General features: G+C 41.3%; 1 pseudogene; it reads right to left on the bottom strand.

Annotated features, from left to right (window-relative positions):
* Positions 1-15,542, bottom strand: part of LOC127673528 (ensconsin-like) — a 188,071-nt pseudogene that overhangs the window by 160,843 nt on the left and 11,686 nt on the right.

The raw sequence follows: 15,542 nt of genomic DNA, 5'->3' as shown, positions 1-15,542 counted from the left end.
TTGCTAAAAACATAGCATAAGCTGATACTCAGTAAATGTCACACAAGTAGAGTAATGTCATTAATCCAAATGACATAGCAGACACAGAGCAGTCATATCTAAGGACATAAAAGGACAGACTAGTTTCTGGCATGGAAGATGATTAGTTGTTGCAGGTGAACTTGGTGCATTTGGGAAAACAGCTAAGAGAGACCAGGGCTGGCCACAAAGGATCTATGTACCTTCTAAATCTGTAACCCTGCGTTCTGATCCAGGAAGTTTAGCATTAAGGGTGTGGCATCTGTGGATCAAGGACTCTGAGTTGTGCTTTCAGGCCATAATCTATGGAAACGGCGATGTCTTTTATAACATCTACGTTGGCAAGTGGCTCCTGTTAATGATATAAAGGTGGCTCATTTTTATTTTAATATTGATTAGATTATCTTAGCAGTATGAGCTTACAAAAATAACTCATTGCAACTGGAGCATTTATGGGGGGGGAAGCACATTCAAGTTTCTCAACATGAAATTTTCCCTAAAATTTTGTAGGTTTTTTTTTTTTTTATCACAAGAGAATTACTAATTATCAAATTACTTAAGTAGGTGAATGTGTGTGTGTGTGTGTGTGTGTGTGTGTACATATATAGATGTGTATACATACACATGGAGACTGAGTGTTGTTCTTCAGAAGCTGTCTACCTTGTTTGTGGAGATAGGATTTCTTCCTGGGACCTGGGATCACTGGTTAAGTCAGGTTGCCTTGCCACAAGCCCAGAGAGAGAGAACCTCACACTTGGATTTCACATGCCTTCGGGGGATTTGAACCCGGATCCTCATGCTTGCATGGCGAGCACTTTACTGAGAAAGCTATCTCCCGAGTTCGTGTTTTCCTTTCTCAAATATTTTTCTTATCTTTTAAAAAGATTGTTCCTCCTGTTTTTAATTATTTTTGTATCATTGAAGCAAGCAAATGGACAGTGAATGGTTCCTTATCTTTACCATTTTATCCCACAATGCTCTCTGGCCCAGCTCTATGTCATGTATTGGTCCATGGCCATGCCCAAGCGTGCACCTGCCTGCTCCCTGGGCTGAAGGTGAGATAATCTCACTGGCCTCCACTTCTATTCCATCCAGCTCCTTCAAACCTGTACTCAAACCTCACTCCAGAGTCAGGGCACATCATCCACTTGGACATAAATAGACCGATGACATCTCCTGCTGAAGACTGGACCACTTTCTCAGTGAGCTTCAGATGTCATCCAAGTGCCTTCCCAGGGTTTGAGAGATTAGAAGGATTTAACATCTTCCAGCACCGTCTTGGTCAGGCCCTTTTCATCATATTTCCAGCAGCATCTGAGTTTTGACAGCTGCAAGAGCCCTGCCTTCTTGGATGGATTTTCCCATCCAAGCCCAGCTTTCTTCTTAAACCCATTTCCAAGGATGTTCTGTGACTCACAATTATAACATACACCCTTTTCTAGTCTGGTGGGCATTATATAAAAATGTGCCTATTTGTTTAATTAATTACCTACCTAATTAATTACCTAACTAACCAACTAACTAACTTGGCAGTGCTATCCTTATTTCCACTGGACAGAGGCTATATAAGGGTAAGCACCCTTCTGATAAGCCACCTTTAGATGTCCACAGAGTAAGCCCCTGGCAATAGCCCTTGGCATGAAATGACAGATTTTGTTCCTTGGTGGTTTAGAAGACAGGAGTTAAAATCAAGATGTTGACCAGGCTGTACTCCTGCAGGAAGCCTCCAGAGCAATGTATGTCCACCTTCCCCTAACTTCTGGAAGTCCTGAGGAGTTTCAGACTTGCATGCAGATGCGTCCTCGTAGCCTTGGACACCATGTCACACATTTCCTTCTCTGTGCTGCTCTCTCTTCACATGGCCGTGTTTTATGAAGACACTTGGCATGTGGAAGCCCAGGCTGATCCTGAGTGACCTGTCTTAGTAGACTTTGAGCACTATATCAATGATGTGATCCAAGTGGGATCTCATCCAGAGATAACTCGGGTCAGGGTATCAATGAATCTAGGGAGGGGAAGGACACATTTCAAATTCTAGTGCCAATAATTAAGTTAAACGACTAAATTAAATGTAAGGCAACAGTATTTTTCATTCCTACAGATGGAAGTGACCAGAGTGTGTGCTATATGAAAGTCAATGAGCTCAAGTGAAGGGGAAATTGGTAGAAGTGCATAGGTTTGCTGTGGATTCAAATGAATAGCTCTTCAATTTAAAAGAAACCAGAATAAACTCAAACACAGTGTTCTAGGAGTCCTCACCTTTGCGGTTATCTCACTGAGAAATGTGTTTCTCAAGTACATCTCCCATGTGCATTCTTCAGGGTCAGATGTGGAGAGAAATGAAAGTCAGTATTGTGACAGAAAATGAAAGCGACTCCTGCTATATACATGGCGTGGTGGGTTTTATATTATTATTATTATTATTATTATTATTATTTAATTAATATTATTATTGTTACTATTATAGTGTTGACAAGGTCAGTATCAAGTCATAGTAACACTCAAATTATTTTATATAGCAGTCCGATAGAATATACATGCTTCCCAACAAGCTCTGAAGTCTTTGTGCATAACTGCTTTGCAAGGGTGGTAGCTGAGTGTGTCTATGTAGAGAGCCTTATTGGGGTGCCATGTCACCTGGCAGGAACTTGACATCGACCAAGGTGAACTTCCCCTCCCAGCCTTTGAGTTGGAACTCCTATGTCAGCCATAATCCCCTCCACCTAGGGTGGAGCACTCAGACCAAGGTGAAGCCCATTGTTCTTCAAGGACCTGCCGTTTTCCTGAGAAGCACTAGCCACCTGTTGAGCACCTAACCTGTTCTGAGGAGAAGCTTCCAGCCTTTGGAGGAAGAGTTCTCCCACAGGCACACTATATATTTGGAGTTCTCCATTAAACTTTGAGACCTTGAACAGCAGGTGTTATCTCTTTTCGCCTCCTTCCCATACATCCCCAGCTTCCCTTCCAGGTAACCCGTTCCATGTAACTGCTGAAAGCTACAGGTCTGTAATGGTAATGTGCATTCTCAAGTCCATTTCTCTTCATATCAGCCACACAAACTTGTGCAATAAACTTCTGTATGCAACAGTTACATTATCTGTATAACTATCTGTGAAGACTAAGTGGATTGTATAAAACACAGAGATTTATGCAGGCACAGTAAGGATTCTAAACCTTAGCAACTATTTCTAATACACACCTGCCTGTCATCAACTAAATACTGTAAGATATGAAGGGTTTTTACAATTTCTATGTTTCATGTCATCTTATGCAAGTTGAGTTTCTGTTCATACTCTATCCACCATTACAACAGAGTCTCTGAACTTATCATTGTCAGTTGTCTCTAAAGAACCCTTATCACCTGAAAGAGACCTGGATCAAGAGAGCAGCCAGCTGTGAGGCCCCTCGTAACCCTTTGCAGAATGCTCAAATGTCACTGTAGTTAGAGCCATCGGTTGTCATTGACCAAAGACAAATCATTAAAATTCCATGATTGACAAAAGGTGTGACAGATACAGACAGACAAATTACACCAATCTGCAACCACTGTTCAGTATCCACTTCTAGAAATAAACAGTCTGTGAGCAGAGGAACAAAATGTTCTGTGCTCGATAGAAGATGATTAGCATGGTTTAATGTGCTCCTATAAAAACAGTTTGGAAATCAGCAGGCCATGTCGCAAGAAGGAATAGAATCAGGATCCTGGAAAGATGGAGAGACAAGATGTGACCTACTTTGTTCATAATTGGGCCACCCCCTGGATAATACTTTGGTTCATTGACAAGGAGATGATCCAACACTGGTACATTTTCTGCCTAAGCAATAAAGCAAATAATGTCGGTCACAATGACAATTCTGCAGACTGAGATTGCAGTGTTCCTTTTGAGAAATGATAAGCTAGACTGTAATATCTACCTTGAAATATGTTTCTGCTAAAGAGGTGTACATCATCAAAATATTGACAATATTAACTAACCACTATCTTATTTTTTAAAAAGATATTTCTATGCTTCTTATTTGTTATTAAAATGATGCTAAGTTTCTGGTCTCTTCATTTGTGTGTGTGTATGTGTGTGTGTGTGTGTGTGTGTGTGTGTGTATGTTGGATTTTTGGTTTTTTTGGTGGGAGGTTGGATTGATTTGGCTTGGTTTGGCTGCTTTGGTTTTCTTGTTGTTTTTCTGGTTTTGGTTTTGATTTCTCTGTAAAGCCCTGGCTGTTCTGGAACTCATTCTGTAGACCAGGCCTTCAATAACATGGGCTGGGTGAGTGACTGCATTGGCCTCTCCTTAGATCTGCTAGTAATCTGCTTAGTTTGCCCAAAAGAAAGAAAACAGGAAGGAAGGAAGGAAGGAAGGAAGGAAGGAAGGAAGGAAGGAAGGAAGGAAGGAAGGAAGGAAGGAAGGAAGGAAAGAAAGAAAGAAAGAAAGAAAGAAAGAAAGAAAGAAAGAAAGAAAGAAAGAAAGAAAGAAAGAAAGAAAGAAAGAAAGAAAGAAAGGAGGGTGGGAGGGAGGGAGGGAGGGAGGGAAGGAAAGAAAGAAAAACAGAGCATCTTATAACCTATTCCTGGAATTCTTAGATTCTGTCATGTGTACTGGTTACACAGACCATCACAGCTATGCTCTGGATGGTAGCTTCTGAGTGTCATGAAAAAGTTAGTGTGTGAGCCCCTCTCGGGGACTGACTATCATAATCCTGGTGATACACATACCATGCTGAGGTTTACATGTGCAGGGCAGGCATATGTATACAAGATGCACAGTATTTATGAAATCCACTTTCTTTTCAAAGAGAGGAATGGCATGGTAAGGATATTTAGGAACCATGAGCAGGCTTAGTGGGTAAAGAATTTGCCACATATGACTGACAACTTGAGTTTGATCCTTGACACCTACACAGTGAAAGGAAACCAGTTCCTGCAACGATCCTCTGATCTTCACACAGGTGCCAAGGAACATGCATGGGCATGTTCACATGTACTCATGAGACAAAGACAATAATAATAATTTTAAATTTTATTTTAATGTATACTATGAATTACATTGTATGAATTATGTGTGTGTGTGAGTGTACACACACACACACACAATGTATTTTAACCATATGCACTACTGATCCCTCCAACTCTTTCCAGACCTTCCCCCCAACACTTCATGACTTTTCTTTCCTTGTATGACAGTTTAATCAGTGATGCCTGGATTCACATGCTTGTGGGGCTATCCAACAGAGCAACGTAACAGTGGGCCATACTCCATACTCCCAAAAACTTGACTGTCCCTCTTCCAGCAGCCACCAACTGTCAATAACTCCTCGGCTAGGGATGGGACCTGATTAGCCCTCCATCCATGCTGGCATTGGGACCGACTGAACTTGTGCTGTCCTGCACAGGCTGCCACAGCAGCTGTGAGTTCAGGGCAGCCGCAGTTACCTTGTACCTGGAGGCTCCAATGTCTCAGTCATCCTTCCCCACCTCCTGCCCTTCTATTATTCTTTCCACTTCCTCCTCTGCAAAGTTCCCTGAGCTTTGGGGTGGTGGTGGGGTTCAAACTGGTACCCTCCTTAGGTCAGAGTACTCACAGGCTCTTCATTCTAGCTCTTGGGCCAGGGATGAGTCTCTTCTGCATTAACCACTGCCCACAGCAAAAAAGAAAGGAGCTAGTTTGACAACATGACCCGTTAGCAAATTAGCAAAAGTCGGACCTCCTCCTAGGGTCTTAGCCATGTGGTTCTGACAGGTTTGCTCTGTAGGACTTAAATTCCTTCCTGTGGTTCTGACAGGTTTGCTCTGCAGGACTTAAACTCCTTCCTGTGGAGCAGATCTCATATCCAACCAGCAAATAGGGTTATCGTTTTAACAGTCATGCTACCAACACACCTGTGGGCATCCGTCAGGTTGGTATTGTAGTATCCCAGGTCTAGCAGTGGGTAAGATCATTGGTGTCTTTTTGTGCCCTCCCTCCCAACCTCCACCATGGCCTTATTGCACCTCTGACACTGTGAATGCTAGCCAGCAGAGAGCTGATGATTATATCTCTCCCACTCTTTCTTGATTAGTATTCAACTGCCAACAAGAGGCTTAGGGTTTCTATTTAGGAGGTGCTATATATATATATATATATATATATATATTAATTTATTGTTATATTTATTTACATTTCAAATGATTTCCTCTTTTCTGGACCCCCACTCCCCAAAAGTCCAATCAGTCCCCTTCCCTCCCCTTGTTTTTCCACCCAACCCTTCTCACTTCCGTGTTCTGATTTTGCTCCATACTGCTTCACTGAGTCTTTTCAGAACAAGGGGCCACTCCTCTGTTCTTCTTGTACCTTCTTTGATGTGTGGATTATGTTTTGGGTTGGAAAGAACCCAGGTATCCCTCAACAGAAGAGTGGATGCAAAAAATGTGGTATATCTACACAATGGAGTATTATTCAGCCATTAGAAATAATGAATTCATGAAATTCTTAGGCAAATGGATGGAGCTAGAGAACATCATACTAAGTGAGGTAACCCGGACTCAAAAGGTGAATCATGGTATGCACTCACTAATAAGTGGACATTAACCTAGAAAACTGGAGTACCCAAAACATAATCCACACATCAAAGGAGGTACAAGAAGAACGGAGGAGTGCTATTTATATATTAAGATGTCTGAATTATTGTTCCCATGTTGGATGTAAAACTCCCTGTTTTTGCATCCCAGCCCCACTTCCAGCTTGCCCGGGAGCTGCTGTGTTCTACTGGTTCACTCTGTCCTCTCTTGTTCCTCCTGGCTTAGTTTCACCAAGCTGCCATCGCTGGCCAGTTTCTCTCTCTCTGCCCACTTTGGCTCCCCGGATGAAAAACACTCAGACAGCATTATTACTTTAGAACTTGCCAGATAGCACAATCCCTGGGCTCAGAATCTCCTGTCCTGGACTTATCAGCTAGGCAGTGTCAGATTACCAACCTCCTTGGCTATCCACCATTGGCAGAGGCCACTGGTTCTGACTTCTCAGAGATTTTACATGATTGTTTCTTCCTTCTTCTTCCCAAGCCTGGCTGAAAAATCCCCTTCTCTTTTCCAGCATCTACTTTTCCTCCTGGGACCTGGAATCCCCACCTGTCCCTTCCACCCAGCAATTGGCTCCCAGTCTCCTTTATTGACCAAATGAAGAACCAATTAGGGCGCCAGGCTTTAGTATTGGCACCTCCTCCTATAGGAAAGCACATAGGATAAAGGGGTGGGAGGTGAGAATGTTTTGAGCATACTGTATGGAGAAACATAAACAACAGCCATCTAACCTAACTGCGCACTGTATAAGTAACACCAAAACCATCAAAAGACATGTATGCAAGAGGGTAAGTTAAGTATTGGGAAATGTGAAACTTTAAGATAAAATACAGTTTAAAGGTGAAACTTTCAGATCCCTCTGGCTCTAACTATCTCCAAGTGGTGCTCTTCCACCAGTCTCTATTTTAATCATACAGCAATTTTCTTGTCTCACATATCTATGAGGCATGTAGTTATTGTCCCTCTATATCACAGAGAAAGAAGACATAGGCTGAAGAAAGCTGAATGACTTTTCCTAGATAACACAGAGAACCACTGGTCAAACATGGCCTCAAGCTCAGAAATTTGTAGAGTCTGGAGAATTAGCTCTCATTTTTACTATGCATATTCTAAAGTTATTAGAGAACATTTGAAACTTATAGAAAATACCTATATTTTAAGATTTAGCTTATCAACAGGAGCCTTCCAGTTTCTGTCTGTGCTTTGAGACCATCATCTGACAAAGGGTTCCATTCCCAAATAGTACCAGGAGAGAGCAAGCCTCCCAGGACTGCAGGCAGGCCTGTGAGTGCAGGTAGTACCACCCCTGCTGGCCAGACGAAGCCACCCAGAACATTCAGGACAAGGGAACCAAGGGATTGCCTGGGACAGGTGGCTTCCTATTTCTGTCTGCTCCCAGAGATGATCCTGGACCACAGAGCTATATACACGAATTCCACCAGGAGTGAACTGGTCTCCCAGGAGTGCCTACATACCTGTGAGCACAGGTAAGACCACCACTTCTCTTCAAATTCCTGGCCCAAGATAGACTGGCTCAGAGCCATCAGGACACAGGAACCAAGGATCATCTGGGGACAGGATCCTTCTGGCTACTGTCTGCATCACAGAGTTGACCATGTAACACACCTCTCCATACTTAAATTCCTCTTGGAGAGAACAGATCTTCCAGGAGTATTGACATACAGGCTTGCAGGACAGATAAGACACAGGGACAGCAAGGCCAGCTAACACCGGAGATAACCAGATAGCAAAAGGCTAGTGCAAGAACATTAGCAACCAAAACCAAGGCTACTTGACATCACCACAACTCAGTTCTTCCCCCACAGAGAGTCCTGGATACACCCAACACACTATAAAAGAAAGACTTTGATTTAAAAGTAGATCTCATGATGATGATAGAAGACTTTAAGAAGGACAAAAATAACTACCTCAAAGAAATACAAGAGAACACAGGTAAATAAATAGAAAACCTTAAAGAAAAACACAAAAATCCCTTAATGAATTTCAGGAAAAAAACAACAAAACAGGTGAAGACATTGAACAAAACCATCTAGGATCTAAACATGGAAATAGAAGAAATAAAGAAACCACAAAGAGAGACAACCCTAGAGAGAGAAAACCTTGGAAAGAGATCAGGAGCCATAGATGCAAGCAAGAATCAACAACAGAATACAAGAGATAGAAGAAAGAATCTCAGGTACAGAAGATACCGGAAAAAACATTAACACAAAAGTCAAAGAAAATGCAAGAGGCAAAACATTCCTAACCCAATACATCCAGAAAATCCAAACACAATGAGAAGACAAAACCTAAGGATAATAGGTATAGAAGAGAGAGAACATTCCCAACTTAAAGGGCAAGGAAATACCTTCAACAAAATTATAAAAGAAAACTTTCCAACCTAAAGATAGAGATGGCCATGAACATACAAGATGCCTACAGATCTCCAAATCTGGACCAGAAAAAAAAGTCCTCCAGTTACATAATAATCAAAACACCAAATGTACTAACAAAGAAAGAATATTAAAAGCAGTAAGAGAAAAAGTCAAGTAACATATAAAGGCAGGCCTATCAGAATTATACCAGACTTCTCACCAGAGACTATGAAAGCTACAAGATCATGGGCAAATGTCATACAAACCCTAAGGGAATGCAAATGCCAAGTCATGCTACTATACCCAGCAAAACTTTCAATTACCATAGATGGAGAAACCAAGATATTCCATGAAAAAAACGATATTTATTTAATATCTTTCCACAAATCCAGCCCCACAATGGATAATAGATAGAAAATGCCAAACAAGGAGGGAAAGGACACCATAGCATAGGCAAAAAAATAATCTTCTTTAAACAAACCCAAAAGAAGATAACCACTCAAACATAAACATAACATCAAAAATAACAGGAAGCAAAAATCACTATTCCTTGATATCTCTTAATATCAATGGACTCAATTCCTCAATAAAAAACATAGACTAACAGAGTGGGTAAGTAAACAAGACCCAGAATTTGGCTGCATACTGGAAATGTTCCTTGGTGTCAAAGACAAACACTACCTCAGAGTAAAGGGCTGGAAAACAATGTCCAAGCAAATGGTCCCAGGAAAGCTGGAGTAGCCATTCTAATATCAGATGAAATTGACTTTTAACCAAAGGTCATCATAAAAGTTAAGGAAGGAAACTTCATACTCATCAAAAGAAAAATCTACCAAGAAGCACTCTCAGTTCTGAACATCTATGTTCTGAATGCAAGGGAACCCACATTCATAAAAGAAACTTTACTAAACTTCACAGCACACATTGCACCTCACACAATATTTGTTGGCGACTCCAACACCCCACTCTCCAGAGTTGTTTCACTTTGTGATTTTTTTTTTATTGTTTCTACCTCTATTTTTAGATCCTGGATTGTTTTGTTCAATTACTCCACCTGTTCCGGTTCTGCTTTCCTGTAATTCTTTAAGGGCTTCTACCTGTTTACCTGTGTTCTCCTGTATTTCTTTAAGGGAGTTATGTATGTCCTTCTTGAAACCCTCTATCAGGATCATGAGCTGTGATTTTTAAATCCAAATATTGCTTTTCCAATGTGTTGGGGTATCCAGAACTTGATGTTGTGGGAGAATTGGATTCAGACAGTGCCATGTTGCCTTTCTTTCTGTAGGTAACGCTCCTATGTTTGCCTTTTACCATCTGGTTATCTCTGGTTTTAGTTGGTCCTGCTGTGTCTGGCTGGTGCTTCTCCTTCCTGTGTGCCTGCAACCCTGTCTCAGCACCCCTGGGAGAGCGTCTCTCCCCTGGCTCAGAGTGCTGTGGCACTGCCCAGCTCCTGGATGCAGATGGCAGACCCTTTCCCACCTACTTTGACACTCTGGAGTTCTCTGCACTCTTGGCTGTACCAGCCTGCTCAGTTGCTGGAGAGATCTCAGCACCCCATTCTCATCAATGGAAAAATCAGGGAAAAACAAAATAAACAGAGACACTGTGAAACTAACAGAAGCTATGGACCAAATGGATTTAACAGGTATTTATAAAACATTTCACGCTAAATCAAAAGAAAATACATTCTCCTCTCCATCTCATGGTACCTTCTCCAATACTGACTGTATAACTATCACAAAACTAGACCTCAAAAAATATAAGAAGATTTAAATAATCCCATGCCTCCTATTGAATCAATATGGTCTGAATTAAGCAATTAAAACTGGACTTAAATAGCAACAAAATAACAGAGATCCCCAATTTAAATAAAAAAAAAGCTGAACAACACTCTACTCAATGATTACTTAGTCAAGGATAAAAAAGAAATTAAAGACTTTTCAGAATTTAAAGAAAATAAAGGTACAACATACTCAAACTTATGGGATATAATGGTATCAGTGCTAAGAGGAAAATTCATAGCTCTGAGCGCCTCCAGAAAGAAACTGGGGAGAGCATACACTAGCAATTTAATAGCACATCTGAAAGCTCTAGAACAAAGGCCAGCAAATACACCCAAGAGCAGTACATGGCAGGAAATAAACTCAGGTCTGAAACCAACCAAGTAGAAAAAAAAAAAAAAAAGAACTGTTCAATCAACAAAACCAGGAGTTGGTTGTTTGAAAACATCAACAAGATAGATAAACCCTTAGCCAGACTATCCAGAGGGCACAGAGTCAGTATCCACATTAACAAATCAGAAGCGAAAAGGATGATATTACAACAGAAACTGAGGAAATTTGAAAAATTGTCATATTCTAATACAAAAGCCTACACAACTGGAAAATCTGGAGGAAACACAAATTTCTTGGGAGATATCAAACACCAAAATTAATTTAGGATCATGTAAACTATCTAAACAGACCCATAACCCCTAAAGAAATAGAAGCAGTCATTGAAATCTCCAAACCATAAAAAGCCCAGGACCAGAAGGCTTTAGTGTAGAAGTCTATCAGACCTACGAAGAAAACCTAATAACAATACTCTTGAAACTACTGTGCAAAATAGAAACAGAAGGAACACTACTCAACTTGTTCTATGAAGCCACAATTACGCTGATACCAAAACCACACAAAGATCCAACAAAGAGAGAGAACTTCAGATAAGTTTCCCCTATGAAAACCCAGGAAAAAATACTCAATACAATTGGTGCCAAACTAATCCAAGAATGCATCAAAAAGATCATTAAACACTCTTAAGTAAACTTCTTCCCAGGGAGAGAGGGATGGTTCAATACATGGAAATCCATCAATGTAACCCACTACATAAATAAACTGAAATGAAAAAACCACGAGGTCATTTCATTAGATGCTGAAAACACATTTGACAAAATTCAGCATCCCTTCATGTTAAAAGTCTTGGAAAAAAGAGGAATTCAAGGTCCATAACTAAGCATAATAAAAGCAATATACAGCAAACCAGCAGCCAACATCAAACTAAATGGACAGAAACTTGAAGCAATCCCACTAAAATCAGGGATTAGACAAGGCTGCCCCCTCTCTCCCAATCTATTCAATATAGTACTTGAAGTTCTAGTCAGAGCAATTAGACAACCAAAGGAGTTCAAAGGAATACAAATTGGAACAGAAGAAATCAAACTATCACTATTTGCTGATGAAATGCTAGGATACTTAAGTAAGCCCAAAAACTTCACCAGAGAACTCCTACAGCTGATAAACAACTTCAGCAAAGTAGCTGGATATAAAATTAACTCAATCAAATCAGTAGCCTTCCTGTACTCAAAGGGTAAACAGGCTGAGAACGAAATTAGGTAAATGACACCATTCAAGATAGTCACAAACTATATAAAATATCTTGGAGTGATTCTAACCAAACAAGTGAAAGATCCCTATAACAAGAACTTTAAGTCTCAGAAGAATTAAATCGAAGAAGCCCTCAGAAGATGGAAAAATCTCCCATGCTTGTGGTTTGGCCAGATTAATATATTAAAAATGGCCATCTTGCCAAAAGCAATCAAGTGACCCAGAAAGAAAGAGACCTTTCACTCCAAGATACCTGCAGCCTAGGGCCTGGGCCAAATGGAAGAAGAGAATTGGCACATGCCTCTGGACCCTGTGCTGCTGCATGTCACCAGACACAACTAGTCAGAGGAAGGTGTGACCCCAAAAGACAGAGGGCACCCCAAGATGACAAGAAGTACAATGTATGGTTCAGGTACATTTTTATAATTTGCTTTATCTATTTTTACTAATGTTTTGCATGTGGACAGTTCATGATTAGGTTCTTGAAGTACAGTGACTTATATCTAGTGCTATCTAGATAGTGTGGGATGTGGACGCTCATACAATTAAACACAAGTACAATACTTTCTTATTCCAGAAGTGTAGAACCAGAAAACCATCAAATCAAATCAAATCAAATTTCATTAAATAGGACAATATATTCCTCCTTGGCATCTAAGGTCATGTAGGCCCCACAGATATCTCTTGAAAAGTGTTATTTAACTGTGAGGAATCACCTTTTCTTTGTACAGGGAGGCCATAGAGTGTCCACCTAGTGCACTCAAACCACAGTCCACTCTACAAAGAGGAATGTCTGTCTTTACAGGACCCTTCTTAGATCTTTCCTGAATGTTTAAAATAGACATGGCTAAGCATGGCCTTAGAATTATCCTCACATAGAATGAGCATGGTTGTAGAAGGAAGCTTAGATGCTCTCATGTTCAAGTAACCCCCAAGGACCATATCTTCTCCTGGCCTTGCCAATTCAAAATAAATAAGTATAGCTAATGCTGTCCACCTGTATGGTCTCAAACAAAAAATAAAATGATTGGCATATTTCTTGAACAGTTTAAGGTACCGTACTCCCTAGACATTAGGTTTAAGACCATATGAGATGTTGTTCAGACAACCATTTCTCCTTAGTCATTTTCTTCTTGATAAGAAAAATGCTGCCCAGACATAGAATGTCACATCCTTGATACAACTCAGCACTGCATTATCGACCTGTAACCAAGAGAGATAACCCCCCTAGTTTTAACTGTCATTTGAGTCTTAGGTTAAATGGATTTTCTTTCTCCCTCTTTACAAGTCATGTGAAAAAGACCTCAGTGTGTGTCTGGTCAGCCCAAGAGCTACCAAAGTGTCTGAAAGAAGATCCTGGGTTCATCACTCTCCAGACCAGCCTTGCTTCAGGTGCTACTACACGCAACATTTCAGAAAACAGTCACCTATTTAGTTTTTTATGCAGTGGCCTCTAGTATTCTCTCTCTCCCTTCTGCCCTTCTACTTCTACCGATGGCCCTTTAAATGGAGCCTCAGATATATACTGCCTGTCAAAATAGGAGCAGTTCCAGAACTCCTCATGGGAGTTCCCCCTCTCTTGGACTGACAATCCCCTGGATTATGCCCCCTCACAGAATGAAGCATCTGGGGGTGTCATCACCCACTTTCCTGACAACACTTAGTGTCAATCTCTGAGATGGGGCATGAAGGCAATTTAGATGGACATAGGTAGACTAGAAAATGGAGAGCAGGCTTCCTTATATAAGCCTTCTTATTCCCAGAAGACATTATGAGACTCATTGTGGGAGCTGAAACCATAAGGGAAGGGAGGACACAGGGGCCCTATAAAATACCTAAAGCAGAACCCTCTCAAAAGAATTCTAGCCTTAGGTATCAACTATCCTATAAGAATACAGGTGCTACTTTTACTGTCTCCATGGATTCTGTCCTTCCTAGCATTCAATTCTTTCTTCATGCAAGGAAATACCTCAGGCATCTCCTAATTATATAACTCATTAATCTCATTATAGAACTCATATATGTGACCTCCATGATGTGGATTGGGTTTGAAGGGCTGTGACGTTTATTAACTTTGTCAAAAAATTACAATGCTAGCCTGGCTAAACCACTCAATATTTTAACAACTAGTTGTATGTAAGTAAAGGCTCAATAGAGGCCCCAACAAAGGGAAATCGATGGGTGTGGTGGAGGTCTGGGAGTGTGTTGGGTAGAGTGGCACATACATGGATGCAGGGGATTGGAGGACGGTTTGGGAATATTTGGGGAGGGACACTTTTGGGAGGGGAGAAATTGGGAAAGGTTTTACTGTTGGCAATATAAATTGAGAAGATATTCAATAATAATAATAAAAAAAATCAAAAAAAAATGTAAGGACGTGTAGCCTTCCAGTCTGGGCTAGTTTACCTTGGATACAAACTCTGCAGCCAGTCCCATAACAAACATCCAGAGGACGCGACACTTTCAGGTTCTCTAACACATCTAGGATCATAGGATCAGAGGTGAGGAGAACCTAACATCTGTCCCAACACCACCAGGCTTAAATGAGACCATCAGAATCCAGGGACATAGGAACCTTCCAATCTTGGCTGGATTATATACTCAGGTCATCAGGATTGGTGACCCTCACTTCTACCTGCTGACCATTTTACTGGTACCACCCTTTTTCAACTCTATGTGAGTCTGGGCATGGTGGTAGACACCTACAGTGCTAGCACTTAGGAGGCAGAGGCAGGGGAATCTCTGCAAATGAGGCTAGCCTGGTCTACACAGTGAGTGACAGGTCAACCAGTCTGAGAACCTGATGCCCATAAAAGTCTCTATGCTTTTCAAGGGGAATCTGTTATGCAGAAAGAATATGGGTGAGGAGAGGGCTCGGGGCTTGAAGAAGATCCTGGCAGGGATGCAGTGGGTGGGGGACGGGGTGGGGTGGGGGGCTAGGGGGGATGGGGGTGGGGGTTGAATCCTTATACATGGCTGGTGAAGATGCAAATTAGTTCTCATTGTCCCTGCATGAAGACAGGGTCTCAACCTAGAGGTGAGGCAGAGGCAGGGTAACCTTGAATATCAGATACCCCTGTCTCAATATTCCAAGTTCTGGGATTACAAGTGTGTGCCACTGTGATCTACTTTCCTTGTTTGTGTTTCACGTGTTTTTCCTTGTTGTCGAGTTGGGGGTGGGTGGGTCTCACTCTGTAGCCCAGGCTGGCCTCAAACCCAACTTCTTTAGTCTCCTA

Source organism: Apodemus sylvaticus, chromosome 23, assembly GCF_947179515.1.
Source record: "Apodemus sylvaticus chromosome 23, mApoSyl1.1, whole genome shotgun sequence".
NCBI lineage: Eukaryota > Metazoa > Chordata > Mammalia > Rodentia > Muridae > Apodemus > Apodemus sylvaticus.
Note: the sequence above shows the minus strand (reverse complement) of the source record. Positions and strands in the feature narration are given on the sequence as shown.